This window comes from Bos grunniens, chromosome 2 (assembly GCF_055505025.1).
Source record: "Bos grunniens cultivar Pamir isolate PY7600 chromosome 2, Bosgru_T2T1.0, whole genome shotgun sequence".
In the NCBI taxonomy this organism is placed as follows: Eukaryota; Metazoa; Chordata; class Mammalia; order Artiodactyla; family Bovidae; genus Bos; species Bos grunniens.
In genome coordinates, this window is record NC_141166.1 from 49,170,146 (window position 1) to 49,190,284 (window position 20,139).

The window sequence follows — 20,139 nt, forward strand, 5'->3', positions numbered from 1 at the left end:
TCGTCCCCTTCTCCTCCCGCTCCCAATCCCTCTCAGCATCAGGGTCTCTTCCAATGAATCAACTCTTCACATGAGGTGGCCAAAGTACTGGAGTTTCAGCTTCAGCATCATTCCCTCCAAAGAAATCCCAGGGCTGATCTTCAGAATGGACTGGTTGGATCTCCTTGCAGTCCAAGGAACTCTCAAGAGTCTTCTCCAACACCACAGTTCAAAAGCATCAATTCTTCAGCGCTCAGCCTTCTTCACAGTCCAACTCTCACATCCATACATGACCACAGGAAAAACCATAGCCTTGACTAGACGAACCTTTGTTGGCAAAGTAATGTCTCTGCTTTTGAATATGCTATCTAGGTTGGTCATAACTTTCCTTCCGAGGAGTAAGCGTCTTTTAATTTCATGGCTGCAGTCACCATCTGTAGTGATTTTGGAGCCCCCCAAAATAAAGTCTGACACTGTTTCCACTGTTTCCCCATCTATTTCCCATGAAGTGGTGGGACTGGATGCCATGATCTTCGTTTTCTGAATGTTGAGCTTTAAACCAACTTTTTCACTCTCCACTTTCACTTTCATCAAGAGGCTTTTGAGTTCCTCTTCACTTTCTGCCGTAAGAGTGGTCTCATCTGCATATCAGAGGTTATTGATATTTCTCCCGGCAATCTTGATTCCAGCTTGTGTTTCTTCCAGTCCAGCGTTTCTCATGATGTACTCTGCATATAAGTTAAATAAACAGGGTGACAATATACAGCCTTGACGAACTCCTTTTCCTATTTGGAACCAGTCTATTGTTCCATGTCCAGTTCTAACTGTTCCTTCTTGACCTGCATACAAATTTCTCAAGAGGCAGATCAGGTGGTCTGGTATTCCCATCTCTGGAAGAATTTTCCACAGTTTATTGTGATCCACACAGTCAAAGGCTTTGGCATAGTCAATAAAGCAGAAATAAATGTTTTTCTGGAACTCTCTTGCTTTTTCCATGATCCAGCGGTTGTTGGCAATTTGATCTCTGGTTCCTCTGCCTTTTCTAAAACCAGCTTGAACATCAGGAAGTTCACGGTTCACATATTGCTGAAGCCTGGCTTGGAGAATTTTGAGCATTACTTTACTAGCGTGTGAGATGAGTGCAATTGTGCAGTAGTTTCAGCATTCTTTGGCATTGCCTTTCTTTGGGATTGGAATAAAAACTGACCTTTTCGGGTCCTGCGGCCACTGCTGAGTTTTCCAAATTTGCTGGCATATTGAGTGCAGCACTTTCACAGCATCATCTTTCAGGATTTGGAATAGCTCAACTGGAATTCCATCACCTCCACTAGCTTTGTTGGTGGTGATGCTTTCTAAGGCCCACTTGACTTCACATTCCAGGATGTCTGGCTCTAGGTCAGTGATCACACCATCGTGATTATCTGGTCGTGAAGATCTTTTTTGTACAGTTCTTCTGTGTATTCTTGCCACCTCTTCTTAGTATCTTCTGCTTCTGTTAGGTCCATACCATATCTGTCCTTTATCGAACTCATCTTTGCATGAAATGTTCCTTTGGTATCTCTGGTTTTCTTGGAGAGATCCCTAGTCTTTCTCATTCTGTTGTTTTCCTCTATTTCTTTGCATTGATTGCTGAAGAAGGCTTTCTTATCTCTTCTTGCCATTCTTTGGAACTCTGCATTCAGATGTTTATATCTTTCCTTTTCTCCTTTGCTTTTCGCTTCTCTTCTTTTCACAGCTATTTGTAAGTCCTCCCCAGACAGCCATTTTGCTTTTTTGCATTTCTTTTCTGTGGGAATGATCTTGATCCCTGTCTCCTGTACAATGTCACGAACCTCATTCCATAGTTCACCAGGCACTCTATCTATCAGATCTAGGCCCTTAAATCTATTTCTCACTTTCACTGTATAATCATAAGGGATTTGATTTAGGTCATACCTGAATGGTCTAGTGGTTTTCCCTACTTTATTCAATTTAAGTCTGAATTTGGCAATAAGGAGTTCATGGTCTGAGCCACAGTCAGCTCCTGGTCTTGTTTTTGCTGACTGTATAGAGCTTCTCCATCTGTGGCTGCAAAGAATATAATCAATCTGATTTTGGTGTTGATCACCTGATGATGTCCATGTATAGAGTCTTCTCTTGTGTTGTTGGAAGAGGGTGTTTGTTATGACCAGTGCATTTTATTGGCAAAACTCTATTAGTCTTTGCCCTGCTTCAATCCATATTCCAAGGCCAAATTTGCCTGTTACTCCAGGTGTTTCTTGACTTCCTACTTTTGCATTCCAGTCCCCTATAATGAAAAGGACATCTTTTTTGGGTGTTAGTTCTAAAAGGTCTTGTAGGTCTTCATAGAACCGTTCAACTTCAGCTTCTTCACCGTTACTGGTTGGGGCATAGACTTGGATTACTGTGATATTGAATGGTTTGCCTTGGAAATGAACAGAGATGATTCTGTTGTTTTTGAGATTGCATCCAAGTACTGCATTTCGGACTCTTCTGTTGACCGTGATGGCCACTCCATTTCTTCTGAGGGAAATTTGCTCTACCTCTACTTAATAGCTCATTAGGTCTTTAGCTTTCCTATCTCAACTTCTTCTTGTCCAGCATAATAAAGGAAGTGCTAAATATGTTTCTTACCTGGGATTATTTTAGGTATGGTTGACAGGCTCATAGGAGATGTCTATATTACTATATCTATGTCTCACATACATATGTACAAGCCATACTTATTTCCAGTAATCCTAAGGATAATTTAATTCAGGCCCTGAGTTGCCATTTGTCTATAATGTACAACTGTTTATTATATACATTTATTATATATTGTACTATATATTGTCATGATGTAATTAATAGCTTTTATGCATTTGACTGCATATTATATTGGTCCTAAGAGTATTTCAAGGTACATTTTTTTTGGAGCTGAATATGAAAGCCATCTGAATTTCAGTAGCATACTTCAAATTAGAAGTGGTTTTACTCATTTTCCCAATTAAGAGTACTTTGAATGTTATGTGTGTAAGTGTTCTGAGAAAAAAATTTATGCATGAATCTGAATTCAGGGCACATTAAAAATATATCTACCCTAGAGCGTTTTTACCTTAAATGTATTTCTCTTTGTACATATGGCATCATTTCAAAAACTTCTTTATGTAGTGCATTTAAGTGGTAGTTTTCCTTTGAAACAAAAATGAGTAAAATTTGTTTTGTTCATGCTTAATATACTTATAATTGAAATTTAGAGATTATTTTTAAAAATGTTTTCTATAAGAATTTTCATGACATAAAAATTTAGGAATGTCAAGTATATATACTTTTTATTATTGTGAATTCCTTATTATTAATGAATGAAGGAGAGTTACAAAGTGAACTCCTTTGAGTAATTTGTTAGTTACCCTCCATTTTACCTAGAGCCCAGTAAAAGGTGTATCTGGAGACTTCCCTGTTGAACAGGTAGCTAGGACTTCATGCTCACAGTGCAGGGGCCCAGGTTTGATGCCTGGTTGAGGAGCTAGATCCCACATTTCACAACTTATTTTAAAAAATGGTTCAACTAAGACTTGGCACAGCCAAAATAAATAAATATTAAGATGTACCTGACTTTTAAGTTTTTTATCTTGTAGTATATGATATCTTGGTGTATTTGGGTCAAGTACTAACTTAACTGGATTGCTGAGTTAACATCACACTTGCATCAAATGCTTTATAAATCCAAAGAAATAGTCATGTGTGTAGCAAATAACCAGAGGATGTCAATGGCATCCAACAATAAGCATTTATTCTCATACTCATGGGTCAGCTGGGGTGGCTCTTCTTTAGTCTTGGATCTATGAGAGAGCTGGGAGAGCTTTGCTTCATGTATCTAATTTGGGAACCCAGAAGCTGTTGATACTGGGGCAAGTTTTTCTCAGGGCAGAGGCTGAAAGGGAGCGAAGAGAACCCACACTTCCTAGGGGCTGGAGCATTGTCACTTCTACCCATATGCCCAGGTCATACAGCTAGCATCAATGGAGTGGGAAAAATAATTTGCCTAATAGTAGGTAGGAGCAGAATGTTTGCTAAACTATAATCTGCTACAGATTGTTTGTGGGCTTGCCAGGTGGTGCTAATGGTAAAGAATGCACTTGCCAATTCAGGAAACTCAAAAGACATGGGTTCAATCCCTGGGCTGGCAAGAACCCCTGAAGTAGGAAATGGCAACCCACTCCAGTAATCTTGCCTTGAAAATTCCGTGGACAGAGGAGCCTGGCAGGCTACAGTCTGCAAAGGAGCCTGGAAATCATGTCTGAAAGAGTCAGACACTACTGAGCAACTGAGGACAACAGCACAAAATACTGCAGTTTGTAAGTAATTTTGTATTTCTTCATCATAATTTGATAATTTTACACTTTTTTCTATTCACTGAATTTTCATTAGGACTAGAACCCCTGGCTCTTCATAAATGGTTTGTCTTCAAAGTAGTGATCTTGGGTTTCAGATTCATGAAAGAGTATGTGTCCTTCCTTCATGGAATTCTTGGCCAGAATACTGTGTGTCTGATGGTATTTGTCACCTGCTCATGGTCTTGCTCTTAATACGCACATCTGACAAACTATTTCACAAACATCATGCCCAACATCTATGGACTCATTTTAATACTTATGTTTACATCTTTAAAAAATATAGTTTTGATTTGAAATGACTCGCATAGGAAAATTACTTAATCTTGGGTGTATTTATTTTCTATTGTTATATAACAATTACTGCAAATTTTGCTATACAAAATAATATACATTTATTTTCTTCCAGTTTCCATGGGTTAGGAGTCCAGGCACATCATAGCTGGGTCTTCTGCTTAGATGTGAGACCCTGCAAAGAAGGCATCAGCCAGACAGATCCTTTCAGAAGCTTGGCATTCTCTTCTGATTTCATGTGGTGTTTGCACCATTGTTTCTTGCAGTTATGGACTGAGATCCCTAGCTCACTGCGGGCTACTCTGAGCTCCCAGAGACACCTGAAGTCCCTCCTCACAGTCTCATCACAGGCCTCCTCACAACATGGCAACTTACTTCTTCAAAACAAACAATCTCTTGCTTCAGTCTGCTGAACTGGAAGTTTATATAATGCAATGTAATCACAGAAGTTATTACCTATCACCTTCGCCATGTTGTTCAGTTGCTGAGTCTGACTCTTTGCGACCCCATGGACTGCAGCACGCCAGGCTGCCCTGTCCTTCACTAGCTCCTGAAGTTTGTTCAAATTCATGTCCATTGAGTTGGTGATGCCATCCAACCATCTCATTCTCGGCCACCCTAGTCTCCTCTTGCCCTCAATCTTTCCCAGCATCAGGGTCTTTTCTAGTGAGTCATCTCTTTGCATCAGGTGGCCAAAGTATTGGAGCTTCAGCTTCAGCATTAGTCCTTCCAATGAATATTTCAAGTTGATTTCCTTTAAGATTGACTGGTTTGATCTCCTTGCAGTCCAAGGGCTCTCAAGAGTCTTATCCAGCACCACAGTTGCCGTACACTGTAACCTCATTAAAGGAGAGATTATTTCACCACTTTTGCCATATTCTTCTAGATAGAAGAAATCAGAAAGTCCCTTTCCCAGTCAAAGAGTGAAGTTTATACAAAGGTTTGAGTCATTTAGAGAGGTCATGTTAGAATTCTTCCTGTTAAGTTGCTTCATTTGTGTCTGACTCTGCAACGCTACCGACTGTAGCCTACCAGGCTCCTCTGTCCGTGGGATTCTCCAGTCGAGAATATTGGAGTGGGTTGCCATTTCCTATTCCAGGGAATCTTCACAACCCAGGGATTGAACCCATGTCCCCTGTGTCTCCTGCATTGGCAGGTAGTTTCTTTACGACTAGTGCCACCTGGGAAGCCCAGAGATTCTGCCTACCACACATCATAATCTACCAAACAAAGGCCACAGACCTAGCACTTGGAAGAATCATATTTATCTTGAGAAATTCCAGTTCCTCTAACCAGTATCCAGCACTGAGGCATTAAAAACAGTAGGTGATTAGTGGCTCCAAAGCTAATCTAATCTTCCTAAGGACTAACTCACAGAATCTTAATCTGAACCTAAGAAATATTATCAATGGTGGAATGGGCATAGAAGTGGGTAGATTCTTCTTCAAAAAATAGGAAAAAGAGAATAAAACAGCTAACAGTAACACCTAGGTTTTAAAATCATGCCTAGCTTGTGTTTGACAATCCTTCTGATAGCCCAAATACTATAAATTTAGTTGACGATAACAGAACAGATGGAAAAAACATATGGCTTGTAGGTAGTGTGTGGTGGTTGATATTTGCGGTACATTAGGGGAATTTATTTTATTTTGTCTCTTTCCTTGTGTAACTTTATGATACTTTATCAAGTAAATTTTATACAGCCTTTTTGACTTATCTATGTTATAGCTATTAAACTCTCTTTGTGACTTGAACATTACATTAAAAAAAAAGATTAGTTTCATAATTATTTCACAGCAGGCATTTAGATACACTGGCAGGAAGACTGTTTCATTCAGGAAAGCATATATGCAGCCACTTGGTATCATGTAGAATCCTTTGATAGAAATTATACAGGTAAAAGAGGTGAAAGTTTGAGGAGATTAATTCATTGAAGAACTATTGATGAAGGTCAGATTAACCAACATTCAGGTTATCTAAAATCCCATTAAAACCCCATAGATCTTCATTAATGCTGATTGCTATAGCTTCACGTTTTCTAAAGAAACTTAGTCAACAAAGCAGAGGGTTCTGACAATGCTGCTTTTTGATGTTGTAAATAGTAAGAAAATTTTAATGTATAGAAAGTGGCATAAACACACTTGTTGAAATATGATCCTCAATTTGATTTTTGGGGCTAGACAGCAGCCCTGGAAGCCCTGTATCTCTTTGAGATTTATCTGAATTGAAATGCAACTTTCTGATATTTGCCTATTAGTAACATTGTTATTTAAAAATAATTGAAGAATTTATATTTGTAAAAGGCTTTTCAAAGGACAATATGAGAAGAGAAAACTTCTCTTTAGAGGGAGTAGGGATAAAGGTAGACTTGGGCAATTTAATATAAATGAGCATGTGTGAGAATTCCTACTGATTTTGACTATTTAACACTGCTGCTAAGTCTGCTAAGCACTTCAGTCATGTCTGACTCTGTGCGACCCCGCTGACGGCAGCCCACCAGGCTCCCCCGTCCCTGGGATTCTCCAGGTAAGAACACTGGAGTGGGTTGCCATTTCCTTCTCCAATGCATGAAAGGGAAAAGTGAAAGTGAAGTCACTCAGTCATGTCCGACTCTTTGTGACCCCATGGACTGCAGCCCACCAGGCTCCTCTGTCCATAGCATTTTCCAGGCAAGAATACTGGAGTGGGTGGCCATTGCCTTCTCCAATTTAACACTAATGAGGCCATATTAAAAATAAAAATTGAACTCTTGGCAATAGTTCTTCTCTAGGATTCATTCAATTTCTTGACATGACTCTTTCCTTTGCCTTATCTCTTACATCAATATATTGACAATGTATTCCTGGTTATCTTAGTAAATGAAGCACTTTCTTTTAATCTCATCTATATTCCTTTTCCTTAAGTAGATGAATTTATGGATTCTCCTTGTTTCCCTGCTTTTGAACACTCTGATACACAGGCACACAAACCACTGGAGTAGAATGAAAAGAGATGTTTTAGACTATCTCATTCTCTAATAAAATATCAATTTATTGTGTATATATATATATCTTGCCCCCTAAAACAAACATGTGAAATAATGTATTTAGGCACATTTTAAACTTTCATATGTATAAAAATATGTTCAGGTTTAACTAGTCAGTAGTATTCATTTTGAATATTATTAAAAGAACCAAATACATTTTCATCTTCTTTAAATTCTATAATTTTACAATAGCATATTTAATCATATTCACAAGTAAGTGGAAAGACTCATTGGGAAAGATCCTAATGATGGGAAAGACTGAGGGTAGGAGGAGAAGGGGATGACAGAGGATGAAATTGTTGGATAGCATCACTTACTCAATGAACATAAGTTGAGCAAACTCCTGGAGATACCGAAGGGCAGGGAAGCCCGGTATGCTGCAGTCCATGGGATTGCAAAGAATCGGAAAGGACTTAGCAATTAAACAACAATTGTAAGACAAGGTTTCTTTTTTAATCAAATAAAAATGGCACAAAACTTAAGTAGAGTAACTTGAAAATCATAAAGTACATTTTGGCTCAAAAGTCAACATTAGTCTCTATTTTGTGAATATTAACATCCTCCCAAGTTCCACTGTAGTCATTTTCTCTTAAGAAATTTTATGTTTTAACATGCCTTAATGAATTTCTCCGTGGCTTCAAATCAAGGTAAATGAACAATGTATTCTTTTGAAAAGAAGTTGCATAATCTTGCTATTCCAGTGTTTACTTCTTGTTTTCCAAGATATTCTTTACCTTTAGTTTGATCTAGTTTCCTTTTTGTTTTCTATTTCTTCCTATTCAGCAAAGAGAAATGGGTTAAATAATTTTCTAGTCACTCCCAGGCTTATGAAAATGTGTCTTAAATCCAGTTTCTTTATCTCCTTAATCTTTTCATAAAATAGGCTCATTATAAGTAACAGTCCAAATGGATCAAATGAGTACATTACCTCGTTGATGGATATATACAGTGATCCTCACACAGCCTTGTTGAGAGGAGTGCTTGAATTTACTTATTCATGAAGTTTTCATCATTTTAAGCCTTTTTTTTTTTTTTTCCCTGGGAAACATAATGCTACCAAGTATCCGTATTTGCTGAGCTCAGCCACTTCCTTCCTGGTCTGATCCATTGTTGCCAAAACCAAATCCCTTTCCTACAACAAGCTGAAATTTTTGTCAGTGCAATGACAGCATACTGTGCCACTCTACTTGTCTTAAAATATAAACTACAAAGGATGGATGGTCAAAGTTTTGTACATTGTGCTAAGATCATTTGAAATGAATCCTTTTTCTCTGTACTTATGTCACAAGGATGGTAAAATTAGATTCATTCATTTAAAGCTGTTTCTGATATTTGGAGATTATTTTTTTATTTTTTAATTTATTTTTTTTTGATATATAAATCATTTGTATGATTCCAAAGTCAAGATTCTGTAACAAAGTATATTCTTAAAAGTCACACTTTTTATAAAAATCCCTGCCATACTTATACTCCAAAGGTTACAATTTGTATTAGTTTTTGGTTATGCTGCCAGTTTCTTCTTTGCAAATGTCATTAAATATGTGTGTATACATATCTTTTTATCTATTTCTACTGATATATGTGTGTGTTTATGCATGTGTGCATGTGTGCTCAGTCACTTAAGTCATGTCCAACTCTTTGTGACTCTATGGATTGTTCCCACCAGGCTCCTCTGTCCATGGGATTTTCCAGGCAAGAATACTGGAGTGGGTTTCCATGCCCTTCTCTAGGGGATCTTCCCCACCCAGGGGTAGACACCACATTTCCTGTATTACAGTCAGATTCTTTACCCGTTGAGCCACCTGGGAAGCCTGTGTATGTGTATATGTATGTATTTGTCTTTCTGGTTTATGTTCTAGGTTCATCCAGTCATTAGAACTGACTGAAATGCATCCTTTTTATGGCTGAGTAATATCCCATTGTGTATATGTACTACAACTTCCTTATCCATTCATCTGTGGATAGATATCTAGGTTGCTTCCATGTCCTAACTAGTTTAAATAGTGCTGCAATGAACACTGGGGTACATATGTCTCTTTCAATTATTGTTTTCTCAGGGTATATGTCCAGTAGCAGGATTGTTGGGTGATATGGTAGTTTTATGCCTAGTATTTTTTTAAAGGAATCTCTATCCTATTCTCCATAGTGGCTGTATCAATTTGAATTCCCATCAACAGTGCAAGAGGGGCCCCTTTGCTCCACACCCTTTCCAGCATTTATTGTTTGTAGATGTTTGATGATGGCCATTCTGACTGGTGTGAGGTTATACCTCACTGTAGTTGTAATTTGCATTTCTCTAATAATGAGTGATGTTGAGCATCTTTTCATGTGTTCTATTTCTGCTTTATTGACTATGCCAAAGCGTTTGACTGTGTGGATCACAATAAACTGTGGAAAATTCTTCAAGAGATGGGAATACCAGACCACCTGATCTGCCTCTTGAGAAATCTGTATGCAGGTCAAGAAGCAACAATTAGAACTGGATATGGAACAACAGACTGGTTCCAAATAGGAAAAGGAGTTCATCAAGGCTGTATATTGTCACCCTGTTTATTTAACTTATATGCAGAGTACATCATGAGAAACGTTGGACTGGAAAAAACACAAACTGGAATCAAGACTGCCGGGAGAAATATCAGTAACCTCAGATATGCAGATGACACCACTCTTATGGCAGAAAGTGAAGAGGAACTCAAAAGCCTCTTGATGAAAGTGAAAGTGGAGAGTGAAAAAGTTGGCTTCAAGCTCAACATCCAGAAAATGAAGATCATGGCATCCGGTCCCACCACTTCATGAGAAGTAGATGGGGAAACAGTGGAAACAGTGTCAGACTATTTTTCTGGGCTCCAAAATCACTACAGATGGTGACTGCAGCCATGAAATTAAAAGACACTTACTCCTTGGAAGGAAAGTTATGACCAACCTAGACAGCATATTCAATACAGAGACATTACTTTGCCAAAAAATGTTCGTCTAGTCAAGGCTATGGTATTTCCTGTGGTCATGTATGGATATGAGAGTTGGACTGTGAAGAAGGCTGAGCGCTGAAGAATTGATGCTTTTGAACTGTGGTGTTGGAGAAGACTCTTGAGAGTCCCTTGGACTGCAAGGAGATCCAACCAGTCCATTCTGAAGGAGATCAGCCCTGGGATTTCTTTGGAGGGAATGATACTGAAGCTGAAACTCCAGTACTTTGGCCACCTCATGTGAAGAGTTGACTCATTGGAAAAGACCCTGATGCTGGCAGGGATTGGGGGCAGGAGGAGAAGGGGACGACAGAGGATGAGATGGCTAGATGGCATCACTGACTCGATGGATGTGAGTCTGAGTGAACTCCAGGAGTTGGTGATGGACAGGGAGGCCTGGCGTGCTGCAATTCATGGGGTCACAAAGAGTCGGACAGGACTGAGTGACTGATCTGATCTGATCTGATCTGATATATCTTCTTTGGAGAAATGTTTGTTTAGGTTCTGTCCACTTTTTTTATTAGGTTGCTTGTTTTTCAGGTATTGAGCCAGATAAGCTGCTTACATATTTTGAAGATTAATCCTTTATCAGTTGTTTGAGCTGCTATTATTTTATCCCTTTCTGATGGTTGTCTTTCCATTTTGTTTATAGTTTCCTTTGCTGTGCAAAAGCTTTTAAGTTGAATTAAGTTCCCTTTGTTTATTTTTATTTCCTTACTCTTGGAGGTGGGTCATAGAGAATCTTGCTGTGATTTATGTCAAAATGTGTTTTGTCTATGTTTTCCTCTAAGAGTTTTATAATTTCTGATCTTACATTTAGGTCTTTAATTCATTTTGAATGGTATTAGGAAGTGTTCTGATTTCATTCTTTTACATGCAGCTGTCTGCTTTTCCAGCACCATTTATTGAAGTGACTATCTTTTCTATGTTGTGTATTCTTTCCTCCATTGTCACAGATAAGGTGCCCATAGGTGTGTGGGTTTATCTCTGGGCTTTCTACCTATTTCCATTGGTCTATGTTTCTGTTTTTGTGCCAATACCATACTGTCTTGATGACTGTAGCTTTGTAGTATAGTCTGAAGTCAAGCAGGTTGATTCCTCCATCTCCATTCTTCTTTCTCAAGATTGCTTTGGCTCTTTGGGGTTTTTTGTGTTTCCATACAAACTGTGATTTTTTTTTCTAGTTCTTTGAAAAATACCATTGGTAGTTTGATAGGATTGCATTCATTCTGTTGCTTTGGGTACAATGGTTGTTTTTACAATACTGATTCTTCCAATCCAAGATCATGGTATATCTCTCCATCTGTTTGCGTCTTCTTTGATTTATTTTCCAATATTTTGCTATTATAGATGATATTGCAATAAATACTATAAATCCTTTAGCATTGCTTATTTTTAAATCCCACAAATTCTAGGAAATTTCCTTCTACGTAAATCCTTGGCTTTTTAAAAGAGGTAAGAGTAATTGCTGATTCTTTTCATGAATATTTTGGATTATTATATTTGCATATATATTTTTAGGTATCTTGCATTTTTTGTCTTTCCTCCACAAGTGTCTTGAGTTCATAAATAACATCTGGTTATGTTATTTGTTTTATTTATATTGTATGTATTAGGTGTGAGACTGTGTGACTTGTGCATTCTGATCTTTCTTTTTTATAAGCTTTTTTCTACTATTCATACTTATGAATCAATATGTGTGTTGGTGTACATGTTCCTTTGCTTGTTAATTTAGAGAATATGAAATGCCTACTATGTGTCAGTCTGTGTATGATTTAAAACTAAAAAAAGCCCTCCATGGAGCTTATGCTTTACCTGTGATTAGCCTTGTGACTTGAAGTAAGCGAACTTAACTTTTTGAATCTCAGTATTTTTATCTGAAAAATGGGAACTATAATCCTATTTTGATTGGTTAGTGATATTCCTTAAAGAACCCATTGCAGCAATGAATGTGAAATAACTTGCTAAAATATTGAGCTATAAAATATATAGAATAGTTATTGTTATTTTAGTACTATAAGTTCTCAAATGTTTTGCAATTATCTTCCCCAACAGACTTAGCTGTTTGAGAAACATCAGTACAGTTATTGTTTGTTTTATATTTCCTCAAAGCAGCTGGTATAGAGGGAATAGACACTGAATTTATGAAACATTTTATTTTACTGAGTCACTGGATTTTATATCAAGGACCTCAAACTCGAATTCCTACAGGGGCTACATGAAGGACATAAAGTGGATCATGATAGGAAATGCTGAGAAATATGGCCAAGTGGGAGAGTGAATTTTAGACCTAAAGAGTTCAAATTCAAGTTTAAAAACAGTACTGTGTGAAGTATACAGTTGAAGGCCACATTTAGCAGTCTTTATGCCTGTTTGTGAGCTGTGGTTTATATAAATGCTACATTAGGGATAAAAAGCATATTTCTTTCCTCATTCATGTCCTGGATGGCCATAAAGATGTGGGATATTGACAAACACAGCCAAATCATTATAATAATTATTAGTAAACCTGAAAATAACAGTAAAAATATTTGTGATGTATACATGTGGGATTTTAGTAAAAGATACAGTAAGCTACAGCCTTAGAGTTTTATGCTATGGTAGACATGCTTTCTGTTACTTTCTGTACTACATTATATATTCCCTGTGCCTGAGGACTCATGGGCCAGATATTACTGTGCTTCTTCTCATGACATATTTTGCTTTTAACTTGTAGATACTATGTATCACACCATTGATTACATTTCTTTTTTTGCATGTTTCCTGGAATGTTCAGAGCCAAATTTGTCACTGAGTTCTAGAAAAGCATACCAGATCTCCTGTCAAATATTGGATTCTAATTTTGTTTTTAGCTTTATCAACTCCTTCTTTGCCCTTTCTCCTGACTTATTCTGCCTTATTCTATTTTGCTAAAGTGAAAATGTTAGTCACTCAGTCATGTCTGACTCCTTGCCTCCTCATGAACTGTAGCCCATCAGGCTTCTCTGTTCATGCAGTTCTCCAGGCAAGAAAACTGCAGTGGATTGCCATGCTTTTCTCCTGGGTATCTTCTCGACCCAGGGATTGAACCCAAATCTCCCACATTGCAGGCAGATTCCTTACCATCTGAGCCACCATTTTGCTAAGGTGAGATGTAAATGACAGAACTCCCAAAGTATGTACATTTGGAGATAAGAGACTAATAGCTCCCATGTTGTTATTTACAAAGAAATCATGCATACAGCTGGTAGAACATTACTTTTTTTTTTGGAACATTACTTTTTATAAACAGACTCTTAACAATGAAAAATTGTGTTTTTCTGTACTTTGCTATCTGTTTGCTGCTGCTGCTGCTAAGTCACTTCAGTCATGTCCGACTCTGTGTGACCCCATAGATGCCAGCCCACCAGGCTCCCCTGTCCCTGGGATTCTCCAGGCAAGAACACTGGAGTAGTTTGCCATTTCCTTCTCCAGTGCTTATCTGTTTAGGGTTTCTCAATTTTCTCTACATTTTTGAAAGAAAAAAAATAGTTCTTTTACAGGATTGGGATGGTCCTTATTGTTATTCCTCAACTATTTCTTGTTCTTTGCCTTCAGAGACATGTTAGGATTGTATGTATCTCTTTTTGGTAGCATCATATGTTTAGCTCTACTCATTAAGTTGTGAATAGAAGTGATTGAAGCATGTCATTTCTGATCCAGAGCATTGAGTTGAATTCATGAGACTCTTGAGCACATCTTTTCTCTTAGGCATGTTGACTGGCAGTGTTTGAGGTGATGGCTGATCTATCTGCCAGGGTCCCTTGAATGGTGAGCACTATTAAGTTGGATTTAGTCACTGAGAGTTGGGGAGTGGTTTAGGACCAAAACATGACCTAGAAACTATCTTGAAAGATTCAAAGACAATACATAGCAAAGTGAAGAGGACCACGGATTGCTTATCAATTATGCTTACTCTTTGCTGGGTAATGAAGATATAAGCAAGGATCCAAGAGTAGGTCACATAAGAAGAGATTTCTGAATTTGGAATTTGGAATGGAATTCAAAGAATCAGATCATTCAAGATAAGAAATATTATCTTTCAGAAAGAAAAACTTCTATTTTCACCTGAACATTTTCACTGCCTAGCTTTGCTTATATTAAAATCAAAAACAAAAACCACTCCCTGTGACAACCTGAGTATCTGGATAATATGTTTATACACTTTTCATCAGTCCTGTGTTTGTGATGCTTCCTACAACTAGAGGTGAATGAGAGTCTAGAAGGAAATAATGAATGGATTTAGCCCTCATTTGCCTTGACTCTACAGGCAATTTTTACATTTTCAGAGACTCAGGGGTGTTATTTGGAGAAATTACTCAGGAATAAAGACATCCCACCAGGCAAAAGAGGATTTTATGTTTTTGAGACACCTCATGCTTCAATTTTCAGTTTGCAAGTGGAATTGGGAGTGGCAAAGGGAGTTAAAATGTATAGGAGATACTGTTACTAAGACCAGCAAGCACCCCTCACCCTTCCCTAAGCTCAGCAGTGAGTGAGCTCTTAAAGGAGCCAGATTGCCCATGTGTCTTTGTTGTTGTTGCTAGGAAGATATTTTGGAGAAAAGCATCAAAGAAGGGGTGTATCTTTCTCCAAAAGAATGGCTTTCATCAGGTACCTCTGTTTTTTCTGGGGCACAGCCCTGGAGTGCTGTTTTCAAAAATGTAATACTGGAAACAGGATTCTCTTTGGATTTTAGGAAAAAAAGTGCTTGTATGTATTAAAAATGATGATATGAACAAATAAACTGAGACCAGGGATAGAGAATGTATGGATGGAGACACAAGAGAGCTAGGACTTCAGAGCCAAAACATGCTCATACCTCATTAATAATCTTTAGACACTCTGACTTTTTTTTCCCCAGTCTCATTGAGAAATAATTGACATATTATTGACATGTCATAAAGAGTACAACAGGCTGTCACCCTGTTTGTTTAACCTATATGCTGAGCACATATCATGAGAAATGCTGGGCTGGATGAGTTACAAGCTGAAATCAAGATAGGAAGAAGAGACATCAACAAACTCAGATATGAGGATGATACCACTCTAATGGCAGAAAGTGAAGAGGAACTAAAGAGCCTCTTGATGAGGGTGGAGGAAAGTAAAAGAACTGGCTTAATACTAAATATTGAAAAAACTAAGAGCACAGCATCTGGTCCCATTACCGCATGGCAAATAGAAAAGGAAATGGTGGAAATAGTGACTAATTTCCTCATTTTGGGCTCCAAAATCACTGTGGATGTGACTGCAGCCATGAAAACAAAAGACAATTGCTTCATGGCAGGAAAGCGATGGCAACCTAGACGGTGTTGAAAAGCAGAGGCATTAGTCTGCCCACAAAGGTCTGTATAGTCAAGGGTATGGTCTTCCCAGTGGTCACATATGGTTGTGAGAGCTGGACCATAAAGAAGGCAGAATGCCAAAGAATTGATGCCTTCAAACTGTGGTGCTGGAGTAGACTCCCGAAAGTCCCTTGGACAGCAAGGAGATCAAACCAGTCAATCTGAAGGGAGATCAACCTTGAATATTCACCAGAATGACTGATGTTGAAGCTGAAGCTCCAGTATTTTGGTCATTTGATGTGCACAGATGACTCAGTGGTAATGAACATGAACTTGGGCAAACTCCAGAAGATGGTGAGGGATAGGGAGGCCTGTGTGCTGCAGTCCATGGGGTCGCAAACAGTTGGACATGACTACGCAACTGAACAACAACAACAATTGACATATATCACTGTATAAGTTAAAGGTACAGAGCGTCATAGCTTGATTTACATATACTGTGAAATGATTGCCACAATAAATTTAGTTAACATCCATCGTTTCATATAGATACACTAAAAGAAAGAAAACTTATCATGAGAGAACTCTTAGGGTCTCCTCTATTAACAACCTAAAAATATGGAAGACCATATGCACGTCTGTGTCATATTTGTGCAGGGGCCATGCTAATCTTCTCTGCAATTTTCATGTATATATTACCAAAGGAAGCACCACCCTGACATGCTGACAGGTCTTTATTGTGGACTAAAAGAGAAGAAAGGTAGGAGATCAAATGGAATAGATATATATATATATATTTTTACTCTTTACTAAGAAGTCTTCATTCCAATGTTGAAATTGATATCTGTATTTCTACTTGCAGTTTTAGAACATTTAACATTTCATGCAAAATCCAGAACTTTCTTTATCATGGTTTGCAAAAGAAATTAATTCATGTTTTCCATTCTTTGACACTAAATGATGTTCGCTCATTATCTCTCCCTCAGTATCCAGGGGCGACTTTTCGACACATCAAACCAGGAGAAGCTCAATATCCCACCATGATTTACAGAGGCCTGATTATCCGTCCTTGTCTTCATCCCAGCTTCATCTGGTACCTTGGTCTCTCTTGCTCACAATTCTTTGGCCACTCTGATATACTTGTACTCCTCGGAGCACTTCTCACCAGCAATTTCTCACCTTCAATTCAGTTCAGTTCAGTCGCTCAGTCATTTCTCACCTTAGGTCATTTGTATAAGCTTTGCTTTATCCTTGGAGTGCTTTTAATCACTTTTCATGCTTAATTCAGATTCATTTTTTAGGTAATACTCCTATTTTTCTTTATCACAGTATCAGTACTTGAATTGCTATGTGTCTACTGTCTATTACTCCCACTAGAACTAATGCTTCATGAGGGCAGAGGTTTAATTATTGCTAGTTGCCCTATCTTTAATGCTTCATACAATTCCGTGGCTCAATACTAAATATCATTTTAACAAATCACTACATGAATAGATGTATAACTGTGCCATTTCAGTACTAAAATATTCAAAAACTGTCTATTTTTAGACTATAATATAGTTGGTTTATTCTAAATTTCTTTTTCCATTTTTGGCCAGATAAACACTTAGAAATAAAGTAATATTTTCTTCACTTTTTTATTCTACAGAAAAGTGATAAAGTAATTTTATATTCAGATTGACAGCAAAATTAATAGGAATTTTAATAAAAGTATATTGTTAACAACCCACAACTTTTGAAATATAAAGCATGCTGGGCTACATGGTATTTCATTGTGATCCATAGGAGTTTAACAGTACTAAACTACCTGCAGGCATACTCCCTATTATTCTGTGAATGTAATAGAAGCATACTGAGAATTACAAGTTAAAGTTAAATGTTCTACAGAGCTCAGACAAAACCTATTCTCTAGTTCAGGAAAATTAGAATTAAATTTTGATCCTGATATATGCATCAGATGTGAGCAAAATTATATTAGCTATTTAAAAAATAATGGGGTTATGTGTAATGGGATAAATAACATTTGAATTATATAAATGAATGTTGAGGTTATAACATTCCATTTGATAACCATAGAGAATAGTGAGAACTTTACGTAGAAATTCAACTGCTAACAGATTTAAAGCTCGTGCTTATAAATTTGCAGGTTCTAATGGCATAGATTTTAAGTCTGTATTTCACTAGATATCACACCATCCAGTTTTAACATTCCCTATATTTCTTTTAATAGACTTTTAAAATATGTGTGAATACATGTTATAGACATCATCTAAATATAACCTTTAACTGTCAATCCTAAGCAAATTGTTGCATAAGATGACATCTTTTAAAAACTCAGTTTACCTTGTTGCAAACCTATTTGCACATCAAAACACCATGATATATGGGCTTAAGAAAGTCAGCAAGTTATTTATTTTTATAAAAATATAAGCATTATTTATCATTTTAATCATTAATGCATCTAGAGGGGTTTCAAATGATAGCATAAATGAGTAATATATTAACTAAATGTAAATATATTAATTCAGACTATATGTATGTGTACATATATGTGAAAATTCTTAATATCTTTGGTTACATATCACCTTTTAAAAGTTATGATTTTGCCATATATACAATTTTATTTTTCCCCTAATTTTTAAAACATTTTTACTGAATGAAAAATTCTTTAAATTACATAATGGTTTACCATTTTCAAAAATTTTACACACAATTTCATGTATTCTCAAAATAACCCTTCTTTTAAATCACCTACCCATATATTGCCCTTCTCCCCTTCCCTCCACCTGCTGGTGACCACCAGTTTGTTCTGACAGTCTACTTCCTTCTTGCTTTATTCACCAATTTGTTGTTTTTCTTAGGTCCCATGTACAAAATAATTCAGGCAGAAAAAGACTAATACTATAGGATATCACTTATACACAACTTTAGATTATGCCATTTTCTTATAGTATAATATTAAAGCTATATTCCCACATACTTAATTTTTCATCCTGTATTTGCTTCATTATTTATATAATCTTTTTTTTTTTTTTTTTAAGATTTATGAAGACATTGAGGGTGAGTCCAGACTTTTTTTCTTAACTATGATCCTACAGTGAGTATTCTTGAGACTTTCTAATAATTTATCTAGAACTGTTGTTTACTGAGCTTTAGTGTTAGAATCCGGAGAAGGCTATGGCAACCCACTCCAGTGTTCTTGCCTGGAGAATCCCGGGGACAGCGCAGCCTGGTGGGCTGCCCTCTATGGGGTCACACGGAGTCGGACCCGACTGAAGAGACTTAGCAGCAGCAGCAGCAGTGTTAGAATCACCTGTTGAGTTTGGTAAGCCATGGATTGTTTACTCCCATCCTCAAAACTTCTGATCGAGTAGATTTGAGGTAGCTGCTGCTGCTGCTGCTAAGTTGCTTCAGTCGGGTCCGACTCTGTGCGACCCCATAGACGGCAGCCCACCAAGCTCCCTCGTCCTTGGGATTCTCCAGGCAAGAACACTGGAGTGGGTTGCCATTTCCTTCTCCAATGCTTGAAAGTGAAAAGTGAAAGGGAAGTTGCGCAGTCGTGTCCGACTCTTAGCGATCTCATGGACTGCAGCCTACCAGGCTCCTCCGTCCATGGGATTTTCCAGGCGAGAGTACTGGAGTGGGTTGCCATTGCCTTCTCCAACTTAAGATAGCAACTCTCAATAAATGCCATTGCCTTCTCCGGTTTGAGGTAGAGCTCTGAGGATTTGCTTGTGCTGATGCTGCTGGTCTGGGGATCACAGTTTGAGAACCACTGAATAGTATATTTTAGAAGTAACATTATAGGGTTAATGAGTATGCATATTTTTTAAGGTCTTGGCACATGTTGCCAAATGGTTTTCCAGAAAGATGGTATCAACTTGTATTCCTACCAATAATTCTCTTCAGCATGGAGTATTTTAATTTAAAATCTCTTGTCCTTTGGAGACATGAAAAATATCATCTCTATTGAAGAATTTTGTGTAATAATAAAATATTGGAAACACTACCATTAAGGAAAATAGATAAGTAAGCAGGGATATAGCCACACAAGGCAACTTAATTTAGCAGTTTAAATGAATGAATTAAATCTATGTGTTTTAACATGGAAAAATAGCAAACCATAAATTTGGCTGAAAAATGTTTAAAACATGGGCTTCCCTAGTGACTCAGTAGTAAAGAATCTGATTGCCAATGCA

At 37.5% G+C, this 20,139-nt stretch overlaps 1 pseudogene; it reads right to left on the reverse strand.

The window, feature by feature from the left end:
- Window positions 1–16,552: 16,552 nt before the first annotated feature.
- Window positions 16,553–16,651, reverse strand: LOC147378070 (U6 spliceosomal RNA; annotated as a pseudogene).
- Between the last annotated feature and the right edge of the window lie 3,488 nt (window positions 16,652–20,139).